At 42.1% G+C, this 15,716-nt stretch overlaps 1 long non-coding RNA gene across 1 annotated transcript in view; it reads left to right on the top strand.

The window, feature by feature from the left end:
- The window catches only part of LOC104910026, a 10,141-nt gene extending 2,791 nt beyond the window's left edge, over positions 1–7,350 (top strand). The window contains exons 2-3 of the long non-coding RNA XR_792741.2: positions 81–743; positions 6,523–7,350. This is a non-coding gene — a long non-coding RNA (uncharacterized LOC104910026). The remainder of the gene's footprint in view (positions 1–80; positions 744–6,522) is intronic.
- Positions 7,351–15,716: the final 8,366 nt, after the last annotated feature.

The following is a 15,716-nucleotide window of genomic DNA, read 5'->3' as shown; positions in this document are numbered from 1 at the left end:
GGAAGGGAAGGGAAGGGAAGGGAAGGGAAGGGAAGGGGTTTTCCATGGTACTGTCCTGATCTATCCTTTCACTCCTACAGGGTTTTCCAGGATTGCTGCTGGCAAGGGAAGCCCTAGAAGTACAGCTTTTTTACTTTTTAGTGTTTTAGTGTTAATGCATCACAAGGTATCCACACAGATGGCCTCTCATGTGCTGGGTTTGTAGTTTCCAGGAGAGAATATTGGGAGCGGAGGTATCTTTATCTCAGTCTTTCATATTTTTACTATCAGGAAACCCTATCCCAGCCTTCTGCTTTATTCTCTTCAGTGTGTAATTCAGAGTTAATTACACCAGAGCACCAGGACAAAAAAAAATACCACATTCAAAATTAAATCTGCCAATTCTGTAAAATAATATGGAACCAAAATTTAAGGTTTTTTAAAAATAAGATTGTTCATGCTGCTGTATGGTAACTAAGAGTTCTTCCATAGTGCTAGTAAGCAGGCAGATATATCAAGTGTCAGAGATACCTACTAAGAAAAAGATAATACTGCTACAGCTGAGAATATATTTTCCAAAGGAGAGGAAGTACTAGAGAAACAGAAATATGTGCCCAAGAAGGTGCTAACTGACATCACCAAGCAAGATCATCTCCGGAGAGCAGTTGCTGAGTTGGTGACAGGGAAACTCATCCAATCTCAGCTCTCAGGAGTGGAGTCCAGTGCTTCTGCAGGCGGTCATTGGAGAGCTTCCTGCTCAAGAGGTTTGTTTCTTATTTGAAACTATTAATTTATATTAAAATACAGTGTTTTATTTGGGATGGGTTTATGTGTGGAGTTTTGCTGAGTTGTTTTTTTCTTGTCTGTGTGATCAGCTGATGCAGTCAATATGAATGGATGACACAGAACAGTCTCTCCACTAAGCTACATTTCCTACTGATAAAAACATAAACCAATGTGTTTAAGACTGTCATAATTAAAAGTTGATTTTAAGCTAGGAAGTAAGAGCTATTACAATGGCTTTGTAAAAAAAAAGTTCAGTAAATATATAACCAGCAGTCTGTGGAAAGCAATCACAAAATCTAAGATAAAAAAACTAATTTCACTTACGACAGGTCTCAGCTAGGCAAGGGAACAGAACTTAGGGATCTGGAAAGTGCTGAATTCTACTCTGTGTTTTGACAGTGTTTCATGTTTGACAGGCAGGCTTATTTAAAAAAAAAAAAGGTGCTCTCCTCTAAGTTAGTGTTAACGAGCACAACAAATGAACTCTGACTGCATGGTGTTACAGGACGAAGCTATTTTCTTCATCTTTCTCAGAAGTTGTCTCCTCTGCAGCAGAACTGTCAGAACTGGATATGTATGTGCTTGTACCTCAGCAGATCACATTGAACTTGTAGTATAGAAGGCTGTTGGATCTTGCTACTCACATAGTAAGTGCCTGAGCAATTTAGAAGGTGATCAAGTCCACACAGCTCTGAGGGGCCACCTGGACCTGTTTTTCTCTAGCTATTAGTATATTAAGTACCATAATATGCAAGGACTGGAAGCAAGCTGGCTATGTCTGTACAGCCTGTCCCACTCAGGTGTGTGCTGGTTCTCACTTCTATGTTTAGACATGGTTCTTGGGGGCCATACACCTATCTCCTTTAGCGTGACTTTTCTTTCAATGTCATGGCACTCTTCTTGCTTGCTATAACATGCATCACCATAATCTGCCATCCAGCCCACAGCCAGAGGGCTCCACTATCATAGAATCATAGAATCATCTAGGTTGGAAAAGACCTTCAAGAACATGACACTGAACCAATATCCTGACTAAAAAGATCAATAATCCATCACTAAACCATGTCTTTCAGTGCCATGTCTACATGTCTGTTAAACACCTGCAGGGATGGGAACTCCACCCATCCTGGCGCTTGGGATGGGATGGGAACTTCACCCATCCTGGTGCTTGGGATGAGTGGACCATCCTCTCTATGAAGAAATTCTTCACTGCCCCACCAGTTAGGGTGCCAGGAGCCCAATACCAGTACAAGTAAGGTGCCAGTGTGCAGAACAGCAGACACAAAGGAGCATGACTGCCCAGGCAGCACTGCAGGTTTGAGCTGGCAAACAATGCTTGCAGGAAGTCAGTGGGGGTGCAACAGTCCTTATAACCACGCAACAGTGAAACGATGCTTCCCAAGGTAGTTGAAACAATACATTATCGTAGATACTGGCACCTGGGACTCAAACATATTTTACTTTTTATTCTTATCCTTTGATGTTAGGTCAGATAAACTTGAAGGCTAGGGATAGGATCTGTCTCACCACTGCCTTCAGCTGTCTAAAAATTCATCACTCTAGTATATGCTTCCAGCTCTACTGCACATCAGTGCAGAAAAGGAACCACTTGCTACCTGGAAAGGTGCCCCAAGGAACTGTACTGGGATGTTCCATGCAAGCTAGGACATCCTTCCTTATGCAGCCGCTCTCTCAAAGGGAAGCCCTGGTGTTACTCCTTATCCATATTTCAGAGGTGTGCATTAAAAAGCAAGTTTGAGCACAATCATGAAGATTTTCTGCTCAGGACCTCTGTTTGGAAAATACGCAGGAAGGTCTCTCTTCTATGCACTGTATGATAAATCTAGTTATGAAATGTTATGTCGGCATCAGAGGAAGGGAAAATTTGTCTTGATTGAAAGATTTTATTAAATAGGAAGATCCTAGGCATAAAACTGTGTGATCCTAACGTATATTTTTAAAGCAGATTTCAGAAAGAACCCTGCATTGTTCAGAGCTGGATTAATCATCTGCAAGAAAATGATCTTCTAACATGAAGTTGTTCTTAGTGATTAAAATGTAAACAGTAGTTCCAACATCCTCTGTCTTCATGCTGATTATGTTATGTCTGTTTTGTTAGTAACAAGTCATGTTTGTTTCCAAATCACCGGCATGAAGAGCTCTTATGAGCTCCAGAGATCAAGGTTTCTGGTACATAGCTGGAGACAGACCTTTCCCAAACAATCATTGTCACAACAGACAGGACAGAGACAGAGGAGATGAGGAAGAAGAGCCGAGGTGACTTGCCAAAAGCCGTACAGCAGTGGTGTTCCCCCAGCCCCAGTGCAGGCTAATGCTGCCACTGTGAGCTGCAGGCAGACTGGCAGCCCCACAGTGATCTTGGCCTTTCTGGTTCAAGAGAAGTATTCCCTAGAGGGAAAAACACCATGACAAACCATGGTTTAAATTCAAATGTGGAACATCCTGAGTGATGATATTAAGATTTTTAGCACTGCTAGCGTGGTGAAAGTTTTGAGACAGCAAGCTGTGGTTGCCACATCCTTGTTAGCCTTTCATGCTCGCACACAAGTAGAATGCTGGATGAAAGCTGGGCTGGAAAGCCCACACCAGGATGGACCACAGCAGAGGAGACCAGCCAGTGCGCATGTCTGGCATGAGTAACGATGCAATGGCATCCTGAGGGTAGGTATAGAATCATAGAATCATAGAATGGTTTGGGTTAGAAAGGAGCTTAAAGCTCATCCAGCTTCCCGCTACTGTGGACAGGGCTGCCACCCACCAGCTCTGGCCACCCACGGCCCATCCAACTTGGCCTTGGACACCTCTAGGAATGGGGTATCCACAGCTTCTCTGGGCAGCCTGCGCCGGAGCCTCACTACGCTCTGAGTAAAGAATTTCCTCTTACATTTAATCTAAGTGTCCTCTTTTAGATAAAGCACGCCCTCCTCTTTCCCATGTCCTATCACTATCAGACTGTGTAAAAAATCAGTCTCCCTCCTGTTTATAAACCCCCTTCAAGTACTAGAAGGCCACACTGAGATCTCCCCAGAGCCTGCTCTTCTTCAAGCTAAACAAGCCCAGATCCCTCAGCTTTTCTTCATAGGGGAGGTGCTCCAGCCCTCTGATCATCTTTGCGGCCCTCCTCTGGACCAGCTCCAACAACTCCACATCCTTTTTGTGCTGGGGGCCCCAGTCTTGTGGTTGTTTTGGTATTTTTTTAGTCAGTCATGTTGCACGCTGACAAGAAGCTGCCTTGCTGATGGAGCCCTGACAACAAGGACTCTGTACCAGGCTAACAAAGCTGTGCTGTGTTCAGAAGGATGAGCTGTAGAAGAGGCCTCTCACTGCCCACAAGACACTGTAAGGACCTGTCTTTGCTGCAAGGCCTGTGCCAGGGCTGCACTGCCACACCGGGCAGCTCAGCGCCCACTGGCCTTCCCAACCATCCAGCTGCTGCACATTGTCTTTGGGATGTGTGGATGCCATTGGTCCCTCTTCTAGTGCAGATCCTCAGGTCTGACCACCTCATCACCTGTCTTGGCTGCACGGAAGCAATTCCTGCATCCATCTCTCCTAGTTGTCAAACCATCACGTTGATAAGAGAAAGCGCAGTGTAGGACAGTAGATGCCAAAATCATCCAGTTCTGAGCTGAAACAGAAGCAGTACTGCCTACAGGAGGTAACTGCTGCAGGCTTGACTTCTTGGGCAAGCTCATGCTTCACAAGTAGCTTTATACAATCCCCTGTGGTTTCTGTAAGCAAGATCTGGGGAGGTGCACTTCAACATTGCTGTTGGTCTTGTCATTATTATTGGTTCTAATTACCTACAGAACTGTCGTGTGAGTGCCAGCCTTTTATTTCACTGTCTGTTGCCACTGTAAATAAAAAAAAAGCATGATATTGTCCAAATTTGCGCTAGTTATCAGGAAATAAATATCTTAATTCGAGTGTACAATGAAGTGGCCTCCACATCGTAGCTCAGGGGTAGCTTCTCTCTGATACCACAGAAAAAAAATTATGCTGGAGAGAAGGAAGAAACCCTAGTGCTAAGAGCATGTTACTAAGCTTACCAGTGATTATTTTCATAAGTTTACTCATATCTAATGCATTTAAGAATTTACTGTTTGTAACGTACAGTTACAATTCCAGATGCAATCAAAAGCACAGTACAGCAGTAAATTGAACAAATTCATATAGAGAAGTGTAAGCAATAATTTTTCGTTTACAGTGTTATCAAATATTTTGCATTTTATGGCAGTTTGGGGGAAAGAAAAGCTATTGAATTAGCTCTGAATAAGTCCTCATCTGTGTTCTCTAATCTGGGCAAATAGTCTTTCACTTCTCCCTTATAAGAGACATTTTATGAACACTGGGGCTTCACCCACCCACAGCAAGGAAAAGAACTAACAATTGTGTTTTAAGGGCCATGTCACATGCATGTGTGTTGTGCATGTGAATGCTGTACTGTTACAGTTCTCTGGAGAAAAACAGAGCAGTTGTAGATCCTACTTTCTCAACCCATCTCCTGGAATGAAACTAAAAGATTGGTAGTCATTCCCGCGACTATGTGCAGCATAATTTTGTTTTTTGCTGGGGTTTCATGAGAAAAAGAGATGCCCAGTTATGATTTTCACACAAACAAGTGGATATACTAATTAAAAACAAAAATTTTTTTTAATCTATTTTGATGTTTGTTGTCTGTTGGATGTACCCAGCATTTGGAATTCACCTTCCAACAAAATTTTAAAGTCCTAGTACACATTTATTTAGACGGGGAGATTTCTAGATGGGATACGTCTATTGTGTGCCTGTGGTGGAAACACTGAAATGCTATTGCTAGACCAAATCATAATTACAAGAAAAGTGAAATTCTCTTATGAAAGGAACAAAACCATCATAAAACAATACAAATGCCACAGATTTACTTCCTAATTCATTTCTGTTCGCTTGTCCTGTTTGGACATTCCCTGCACGGCTGTGTGCTGGAAACCAGCACTGCTCTGTGTGGCTGCTCTGGTCTGGGCAACCTGCAGCTCTGTGTTGGTCCCTCCAGCTCACTCATTTTATTTGCTTAAATCAGTATAGTAGAGTCCTATAGATTTACAGAGTGTATGTTCTTCTACCTATACGTGGCATGCTCCAGTGCAGCTGCTGTGAACATCTCTGGACTAGTGAAACTGCCCTATTAGTTACATTTGTGTTATCCAAAATCCAGCTCCTGTGGGCCCTCATTCTGAAGTAATTTCCTTCAACAGAATTTTTTTTAAGCAACAGAAGAAACTCAGCATATAAATCTCTGCTTTCATTCCCCACCACATCCAGCATCCCTTGTGACTTAGATCAGTAAATCACTATTGTTCATGATACCCCTCCCCTCTCCTCACCCTCCTCTAGGGTTTCCTTCCCCGTAACTCTTTTCATCTCATCAGGATCTCTCTCTGCCTCTCTGTGTCTCTCTCACCCACACTCTGACCTTTGAAGTATAATTTCTTCAGCTCCATTTGGTCCATCAGTGAAAAAGGGCATTCTTGCCCACAAAACTCTGCCTCTGTCAATTCTCGGCCTTTGGCAAGATCTGAGATAGCCCGGGTATGCGTGTGGCCTTTTTATTTGTTTCATGGTCCATGGTTGGTAGACTTCTGCACACCACTCTTGCCTCCATCAGTGTTTCTCCTTTCAGCTCATGCACACTCTTCCACATTTCCACTCTCAGTGTGAAGTCATAAGGGACTACTTTTTCTCCTTTTTTTTTTGCAGGACATTGTGCTTACAACCCCAAGCCATTTGCTGCTCTTGGAGGACAGGGACTTTGCACAGGTTTCTGCAGTTCCAACAGAGTACACTCATTAGATTGATCCCCTTTGAAGCCAAAACAAGATTTTTCACCGAGTAACCCTGCATGGACTGGCAATGCCTCTTTCGAACCTCAGCATATCACAGAAAGCCACCTTCGAGCTCAAAGAAGCAGCAGCCATAGCTGCTTGTTCTGAAATCTTTTGCCATGTGAGGAACATGCTGGAACATGGCTGATGGCTCACTCAGCTTCAGCTAGGCTGTGGTCATGCTCTGTGTGTCCTGGTGGTCAAGTAACCAAGTAAGTTGTTGATCTGGGACCTGCAGTATTTACATGAACAGTATTTGTTGCACACGGTGCCTCTGTTAGCCATTCTTTTTCCCTTTCTCCTGGAAAAGACGACTGCAAAAAGACTCTGAGTCCACCATAGATGGCTCTTTTACAGTTTCTCCGCTGCTTACACCTTCCTTTGTCTAGAAGAACTGCAATAGGAGATCCTGATCCAAATAGCTACAACCTTGCTCAGTAGCACAGCACTTTCTTACCTGACAACATACTTGGTGCGCTTTGGCTCCAAACTCCAAATCCTTCCAGCCATCTAGAAAAATGATATTCATTTTTGAAAGGTAAATAAAAGGTTTTGCTTTCTTGAAATGTGCTTCTAATTATGAACAAACTGGATAATATTTTTCCTTGAAAGATGCATTTCTCTAGATGTTTTGGTTTGAAGGCAGAAAAACATCCAAGAACCTGATGAAAATTCAGATAACAGTCATGAATCAGATGAAGAATCCAAACAGCATTTCTGATCTCAGAAATGCAAAAAAAAAAAACAAAAAAAAAAACCCATCCTGGAAATCTCCCAAAAGGCAAAACCCCCACCCAAGCAGACAAAAGCAATGAATCTTCCAAATAATAATTTCCCTTTTGTTCACTGAAAAATTAAATTCAAATTCAACCATTTAACCCACTCTGCCACTAAACTTGTAAACTTGTACTTGAAGTTTCAGGATAATCTGCTTGTGGCCCACAGTGACACAAAAATGTTCCTCTAAACCTTTGGCACCACAAAATGCTTTTGCACCACCTCAACCTGAAGCATTTAGCTGAGCACACTGGCATTGAGAACCAATGCCTTCATGTGTTGGCTCTCTGGTGAAGGCAGCCAGTCCTTTTACCGAACAGAAGTTGCTTTTGCATGCTTCACTACATGAAAAACCTGGGAAAGTCCATAAGTTCTTGTCTACCAGCTCGCAGCCTCTAACTGCCCTGGCCCCCTCACCTTTACCAAGTTGACTTTTCTTCTTAGAAAGCCACCTCTGCCAAAAGACAAAGAAACAGCAGTAAACCTCTTTGCACGCCTTTCTTCTAATTGAATATAAATTCTTTTAAATCTCAATGTCTTTTTAGCAAGACACATAAAATATACTTGTAAGAGAGCTGTGCTGGATGTTTTGTGAGGTGCATCTATGTATTTTTTTAAGATGTGGAGTAAAATTCACCTTTTCCAGACTTATTCAACTTACACTGATGGACAATCACCCATGTCTGTGCTTGCCTTCTCAGTGTCCTCTATAGTTAACTTGGAAATAACTTGCAAAATAGGTATGAAATTGAAAACTTTAGATTGAGGTTTGATTGGCTCAGAAGAAGGATAATGGCCAACTTGTCAGATAATTTATTTGCAATGAATAATTTAGTCTTAATTATAATCAGCCAAAGTTTTAATCCCTTATATCTTTCACTAATCAACCTCACTTAGCATATGGGGAATCAAGATAAATTCACTCTTTTAATTAGAAAATCAGAAGTCTTTATCTGCTTGTTGGTTGATGATAGGTCTCACTGAAGCACACCACGGGACTGCTGATGTTTCAGGAATGCAGCCTCATACAATGCGCCTTCTTGATTACAGGAGGTGTTTTTAATCATGCGATTTTAACTCTGCAAGGATGCCTGATGCCAGAACTACAGCACTTCTGATTATGCTCTTTGACCTCAGCCCTCTTTCAGGCAGCACCAGTTCCTGTTCAGTGGCACCATAATGTGGCTTGAAATGAGAAGGCAAAGGTCCCGTGGCACCTTGCAAAGGCAGGCTGATAATTAAAAACATTAGCACAGGGCAGCAAGAGAGAGTTCTGGCTCTCAGGTGGTGAAAATCAAGAGAGTTGCATCTTCTTTTCCAGAATATATAAATAAATGAATGTAAATCAGTATATATATTTTTATTTATACAACACCAACTTAAAAAACCAAGACATTTCTTAGTGAAATGGACAATTTTAAGTGTTTCCTTGTACTGCAGAAACCACACTGGAAAGATCCATCAGAATGCAGCAGTCACAGGGGACCTCCTGGGGGTCTCGAAGAGGAGGTTGAGAGGAGTCGGTCAGCACCCATAGCTGTGGCTGCAGAAGGAGCTTCACCCCTCCTTCTGCAGCTCTCCGTCTTGTCTGCTTGCACCATCTGCAGCTGCACTAAGACAAGGCAGGCAGCCTTTCCCTGGCTCTGAGGCCAACCAGCTCTGCATAACGTGCGTTTACCGAATGGAATTCTCTTCTACAAAGCCACGGAGCTAGCACACTTGGCGTGCATTGTGGGGACATGATACCCCCGAACATGCCAAGGCATTCCTCAGGGAGCACCAAGCATGATACACCTTCAGTTGTAAGGGAGGTCAAGAAGAAAATAGGTTTTGTAGATGATCTCTTTTCTCCTTGGAATAGCCTTTGTAGGAGTAAAAGTTCATCTTCCCTTTTTCTCCATTTCTCTTCTTCTTTTTCTATTCTAAATCAAGAGGAGTATGACAAAGGTCACACTACAGCCACACATCTCTCCCTCCCTAGACTGCCCAGCAACCCCCATTCATTTTCCAGGCCCCATGAAGGCAACAGTAATACAGAACAACCACCTGTTGTCCCAGACCCACACAGAGAGAGAAATCTTCCCCTCATTAAAACTCAAAACCTTTATGCAAATCAGAAATACTTATTTGGGAAATGAAAACAAAATATGGGATCTCTTGCTGCATTAGATCCTCCCCAAAAGATGTGATTTTTTTTTCAGGTACTGTTTCTTTTGATGGGCTCACCTTCTTCATTTCCAGTTGTCTTTGTTAGCAAACTACTTCTTTGCTATAGTAGTATTTTTATATTTTAATATATTAAAAATCAAGAAGAAAGTGACACACAATTTTCCAATTTTCCTCCTGTCATAGATCATAGATACACAGTCTGAAATAACGTGGTGTTCGTAAACACAATTGATTGTTATCATGATAATGGGACCAATGTAATATAAATACTATTCTAGCTTTTCATTTCTTGAGAACTGACACTGTACCTTAAACAGCTGCCTGTTCTTACAAATAAACAGAAATGAAAAGTGCAAAGGTTTTAGAGGTCACACTACGGAGCGGGAGCTGAACCATCTCCACTACACTTTTGCCACATAGTGATGATATCTGCTGCTTTCACTTTCTCAGAGGTGACTGTCAGCTCTCAGCTGGGAGACCAGAGGTGCTGGAGGTAGTGATGCTGATGACTCACTATGTGACACATTTCCTTCTGAATCACGGCTGAATCACGATCCCGTCAGGATGCCGAGAAGCAACAGTAGAGGATGTCTCAATCTCCTAAGACCAATGAGAAAGTCATTTGTTAAGAGTGAGTTTCCTCTGCACTTACTGGCTTATGTGGGGAGATGTCAGAGAGAAATCTGAATTTCTTTTCTCTGATGGAAGCATCGCTCTTGTAATGGGCTGCATTTATTCTTTAATCTGTGCTTAGATTCCCATAGGTCTAGATCTCTGACCTTGGCAGCTCCTGTCAGGATTCTGTGGTTGCCACCTGACCAGAAGTCCCAGTCTGGGATCCTGATCATGTGAAGTATTTTGTGATTAAGCTGCAGGCATCTTCCAACAGGATGAAAGCCTGGCATGTGCTACAGTTAATTCGAGGTTTTTCAGTATCAAAACTCTGATAATAAATTATATTATGTCATAGACATTTAGATCACACCACCTTCTTCAAGAAGAAAATGTTAATTCATGGGGGCTGTCACTTTAATTTTCATAAACAAGAAGGATCTACCCAGGTTTAAGGGGAAAAAAAGGATATAAACACAAAAATGTGTATTTTACTGATCATGAATTAAACTTAATAATGAGCAAAAATATCAATATTAAATTAATATTTAGAGCCTATGAAATCAAGCAACAAAAGATTAAAGTTATGGTAAATAATTGCCACAGTAATGTTGCACATATGATGTTCCAAAATCCAGGATGAGCAACAGCTGTAGAAAGAGGTAATGCTTTTGCTAGAACATTTGCTAAAACCAAAGGAACTTCTGAGTATACAGCATCCCTATTAGGTCTGGCAAAGAAGTGTCAAAAACCCAAGGTTAGAAACATTTCATGTTGATACAATTTTATTAGACTGAGGCAAGAATTGTTTGTCTGAAAGTGTGCTAATTTAATTCAAATATATCATCTGATTTAATAAAAAATACTATGCTTGACAACATATTTTATTCTGAGAAGTGAAATATAAGTCATGTCTCATTGTTCACTTTATTTTAAGGGTAGAAATCATAGAATCACAGAGTCATTAAGGTTGGAAAGACCAATAAGACCATCTAGTCCAACCATCAACCCATGCCTTTGACTGCTATAGAGCATGTCCCTCAGTGCGACTAATACCCTGAACACTTGAACACTTCCAGGGACAGTGACTCCACCACCTCCCTGGGTAGCCTGTGCCAACGCCTCACCACTCTATCTGAGAAGAAATTTTTCCTAATATCCAACCTGAACCTCCCCTGGTGCAATTTAAGGCCATTACCTCTTATCCTGTTGCTGTTATCTGGGAAAAGAGTACAACATCCACCTCACCACAGCCTCCTTTCAGTCAGTTATAGAGAGCAATAACATCTCCCCTGAGCCTCCTTTTCCGCAGACTGAACAATCCCAGCTCCCTCAGCTGCTCCCCACAAGACTTTTGCTCCAGGCCCTTCACAGCTTTGTTGCCCTTCTCTGGACACAAAGTATTAGATCTCATTACTTATGTTGTAAAACTTAGTTTCCTTGGCATTCTTTAACTCTGTGACATCTTCTTTATGAAGTTACTTTTAGAAAAGAAAATCAACTTTATTATATTTAAAATCAAAACGAGCACAAGCACCCAGTCTTCACAATTCAGCGATGACGAGATGATGTGCTTCTCTTTGTAAGTGGGTGTCTGACAATAATCCTTGTCGAAGGAGGTTGTGGATGCCCCATCCCTAGAGGCATTCAAGATCAGGCTGGATGTGACTCTGAGCAGCCTGGTCTGGTGGTTGATGACCCAGCACATAGCAGGGCGGTTGAAACTTGATGATCACTGTGGTCCTTTCCAACACAGGCCATTCTATGATTCTAAGGAAATAAACTGCGAGCATTGCACTTTAAACTTACAACTTAAGAAATATCACAAATAAGAAGGAGCACATCAGGTCATTCAGCCTGTTTATGTGAGAGCTTTCTGGCATTTTAAGGGTATATCATATCACATCACATTGTGTTACAACTCTTAAACTCAACAGATGATGGCTCAGGCACTATCCCAGAAAAGCAGGCATGTTACATCAATTGCTTTTAGTCATTCAGTGGGGAATGCATATCTATCTAGTTATCTATTTATTTCTACTGATGGTTCACATCCTGCATCTATGATCAGCATCCAATGGTGCTGAGATGCACCAGGGACTGAACGCACTGAGGTACTGAGCCCATTGAACACTTTCTGCAGGTGACATTTCTCCTGGTAATGGTACATGAGGTGAGCACCGTGGCACACACCACACACGCAGTCTGCAGGGAACTGGAGGCCACCAGTGGCCACTGTGTGCAGCCAGCAGTTCTGAGCCCTCTAGTGGCTCTTCTCCGTGCTTCACCAGCCACCTGTGCAGTGCCGTGTGTCCCTATATTGGACTGGGGGACCTAACTTACATTTCCTCCTTGTTACATAGTGCAAGAATAGAGAGCATGGACAGAATGCACATCCCCACTGCCTCAAGTCATGCCCCTCCCAGCGGCCTGGGAGCAGGCGTGTTGGCTCAGAGATGGGCTGCTGCCATCACAGCCACCCTTCCGCTGCGGGTTCCCAGCAGTTCAGTTCCTGTGGGCGTTCTCTTCTTCCTGTGAAGTCCTACATCTGTGCAGAGCAGCATTCGGGCGGCCTCACTGCCTCTGCTCATGGGTTTCCCTCACAGGAGGAAGCAAGCAGGGCCTGCACAGGTGAAAGAGAGGGTTGAGGCTGGAGGCATGAGCTGAGAGCAGGGCTGATTTTGAGCCCTCCAGCTCAGTTCTGTGTGAGAGAACACATAGCCACTGCCTTTGGCTGCTAAGGCACATCAGCTGCCTCAGAACAACAAATTGGCCCATCCTTAATCATTAATGCTCAACTGATTAGTTTCTTTTCATATTCCGTCAAATTCTTGAAACCAGAAACACTCCCAGTGCTTTCCTCTGTGTATGTAAAACAACCCCTGCCACTCCCCACCAGCTGGCTGTACATAACCCCGCTCCCCTGCCATCAGCACTTTATAGTGGAATGCGTTACTGAGATAATTTCAGGCACACAGGCAGTACTTACCAGCACTTTATGTCTCTGTCTTGTCACACAACACCCCTTCTGGTGTCTCCTCATGAACGCTGCAACCACAAAATAGGTGCTTGCTCTTCTAATTCTGTGCCAGCACATGTTGCAGCATAACACTGCCACACAGATACACTCCTCTGTGTGCACACCAGGTAAACACAGCTAAATTTGGCCGTTTCTGACCAGCCTACAGGTTGCAGAGCTCAGTGGCACAGCCACAGTGCTGTCACAAAGACCTTTGACAAGCCCACATTTGGGACATCAGTGAAGGTTCAGCAAAGATGGAGCAGAGCTCAGAAGTATGAAAATGGAAAATGTCATCTGTCATGTCGGATTTAAGGGTCCGTTTGCCAAGTGAGAACACGCAGCACGGCTGACTGAGCGGCAGTGTGACAACTTGCAAGGATGCAAGCAGAAAACCCCGGGTGCTGCCCAACCCCGCAGCTCCCAGCACACACTGAGCAGGAGGCACCACACCATGATGGGTCCTGGGACACAACATGCATCCATTTCTGGCCCACGGTGTGTTCTTCCTGATCCCGAAACAGAGGCTGACTCTCTCCAGTTCAACACTGGCATGGCACAGCTGTGGCCAAGCTCTGCACGTCCTCTCTAGTTCTGCACATTGACTAGAAGGATTTTTTCCTTCTATTAGGGTTTACTAAAGCAAATAGTACAAGCACTTCATGATAGTGCACACAGTGTTTCCATCAGAAAGTACATAGCTAAGTTCCTTGCCTTCCCACGATCCTTGGCTTTTTCACTCATTCTATCTTTTTAGAAGAGAAGAAGGAAGAAAACAGATCTTTTTCTCTCTTACTTTTCATTTTAATTTCCTGTTCATTCTAATACAATTCTCGACAATAAAATTTAACCAACCTCTTACTTTTTTTTTTGACGTTCTTCACCAGAGGAGTGGTGATGCTCCTGTAGTCCTGTGGTTTACATTAATTGGTCCATCCCACAAACAAAACAAAATACTTGCAAATGCTAATGCACTGAAACAGACATGACATACAGTGACATATTTTCCTGACAAATTAAAAGACCTTTGAAATATAAATAAATAATTATAGGATATTTGTGAAAGCTTCTCACACATACACTAAAAGCACATTAACGGCAAAGAAAGAGGTGGACAAAAATGTGCATACCTTCAAAACATCATTGTATTTTTCAGTTATGTTGTTAACATAACTTGTAAGCTGAAGAAATTATTTGACTAAGTCACATAACACTTAAGCAAGTTTAAAAATCCAGAGCATCAGTCAAGGGGTTTTATTTCATCATGCCTTGCTTGGCTTCAAAATGATTTTCTACTTCAGTGGACTTTGTGGAAGGAAGAGTTTTATGGTGCATATCTGTATCTTCATTTTGAATTTAACACTAAACACTGCAATTATATACTGTGATATAAATATTCATAAACTGCTGTCTCCACAGCAAAAACATTCATCTTAAAGTAAACTTCACTAAGAACTGACTTGATAAAACTCTTGTACATTATAACTGCCTTTCAGGGGTGTCTGAAGCAGCATGTTATTGATTGACACTAATGGGATTATATTAAAACTAATACAAATTTTCTGCTGGATTTCACTGCAGAAGAAAGCAGTGGGGCAGTGATGGAGCTTGGCTGAATGAAGAGACAGGGAGCATGGAATCCTACCAACCAACCTTCAAAATCATGTAAGCAGCTGTGACTCGGTGATTTCATCTGCAAAAATCTGTGCAGATGCTTCACATTTATTGTAATTAATTTGACCTGCTGAACACATTATGCGAGAAATCCCTTGTTAACATTTTCTACTTTACAGATTTTTTAAACATACACTTCAGCTGATTCATAAAGACTAATGAAAGTCTTAAAAAGTTTTCTAAGTACACGATGAGTATTGCTTTTGAGAAAAAAAGTGCAAATATTGCATCTTTACTTTAGAAGTGGCTAATTGTACAAATAAATTTGATTTAATAAACTCTAGACAGGAATGGAAGAAAACAACCCTCACAAAATAAAAAAAATATAATATTCCCTCTAAATTATGCATTCAGATCACACCACAGTACGGAGAGTTCTTGCATGTTTAATGAAAATAAAAATTTCAACAAGTTCCAGATACTGCTGGTGAATAAAATATATTTCCACACATCCATCTACTCTCCACATTCACAAACTCTATAGGCTACATGTATAGAGCACATACAGCTAGACTATGGTTGTAAGTCCAAGATGACTAAAGCACAGTCAAACTTCTCCAACACATTATATGCAGTACACAACATATTATACTGAAGATACTCATTTTGAAAGAAATATATTAGCTTAAGTGATCTGACTGGAGGACAGCATTACTGAATTGGCTCTCTGTCTATGTGGTCAGCTGTGTGCCAGTGGTGTAGGTGTGAAGCTTTGCCACAATGAAGATATCTTGGTATCTCCACAAAGCTGTAGGGAGATGACAAGGCAGAACATCTGCTCATCTGCTGATCATCACAGATTTCTTTTCTTTTCTTTT

The sequence above is a fragment of the Meleagris gallopavo genome, chromosome 1 (genome assembly GCF_000146605.3).
Source record: "Meleagris gallopavo isolate NT-WF06-2002-E0010 breed Aviagen turkey brand Nicholas breeding stock chromosome 1, Turkey_5.1, whole genome shotgun sequence".
Taxonomy (NCBI): Eukaryota; Metazoa; Chordata; class Aves; order Galliformes; family Phasianidae; genus Meleagris; species Meleagris gallopavo.
Note: the sequence above shows the minus strand (reverse complement) of the source record. Positions and strands in the feature narration are given on the sequence as shown.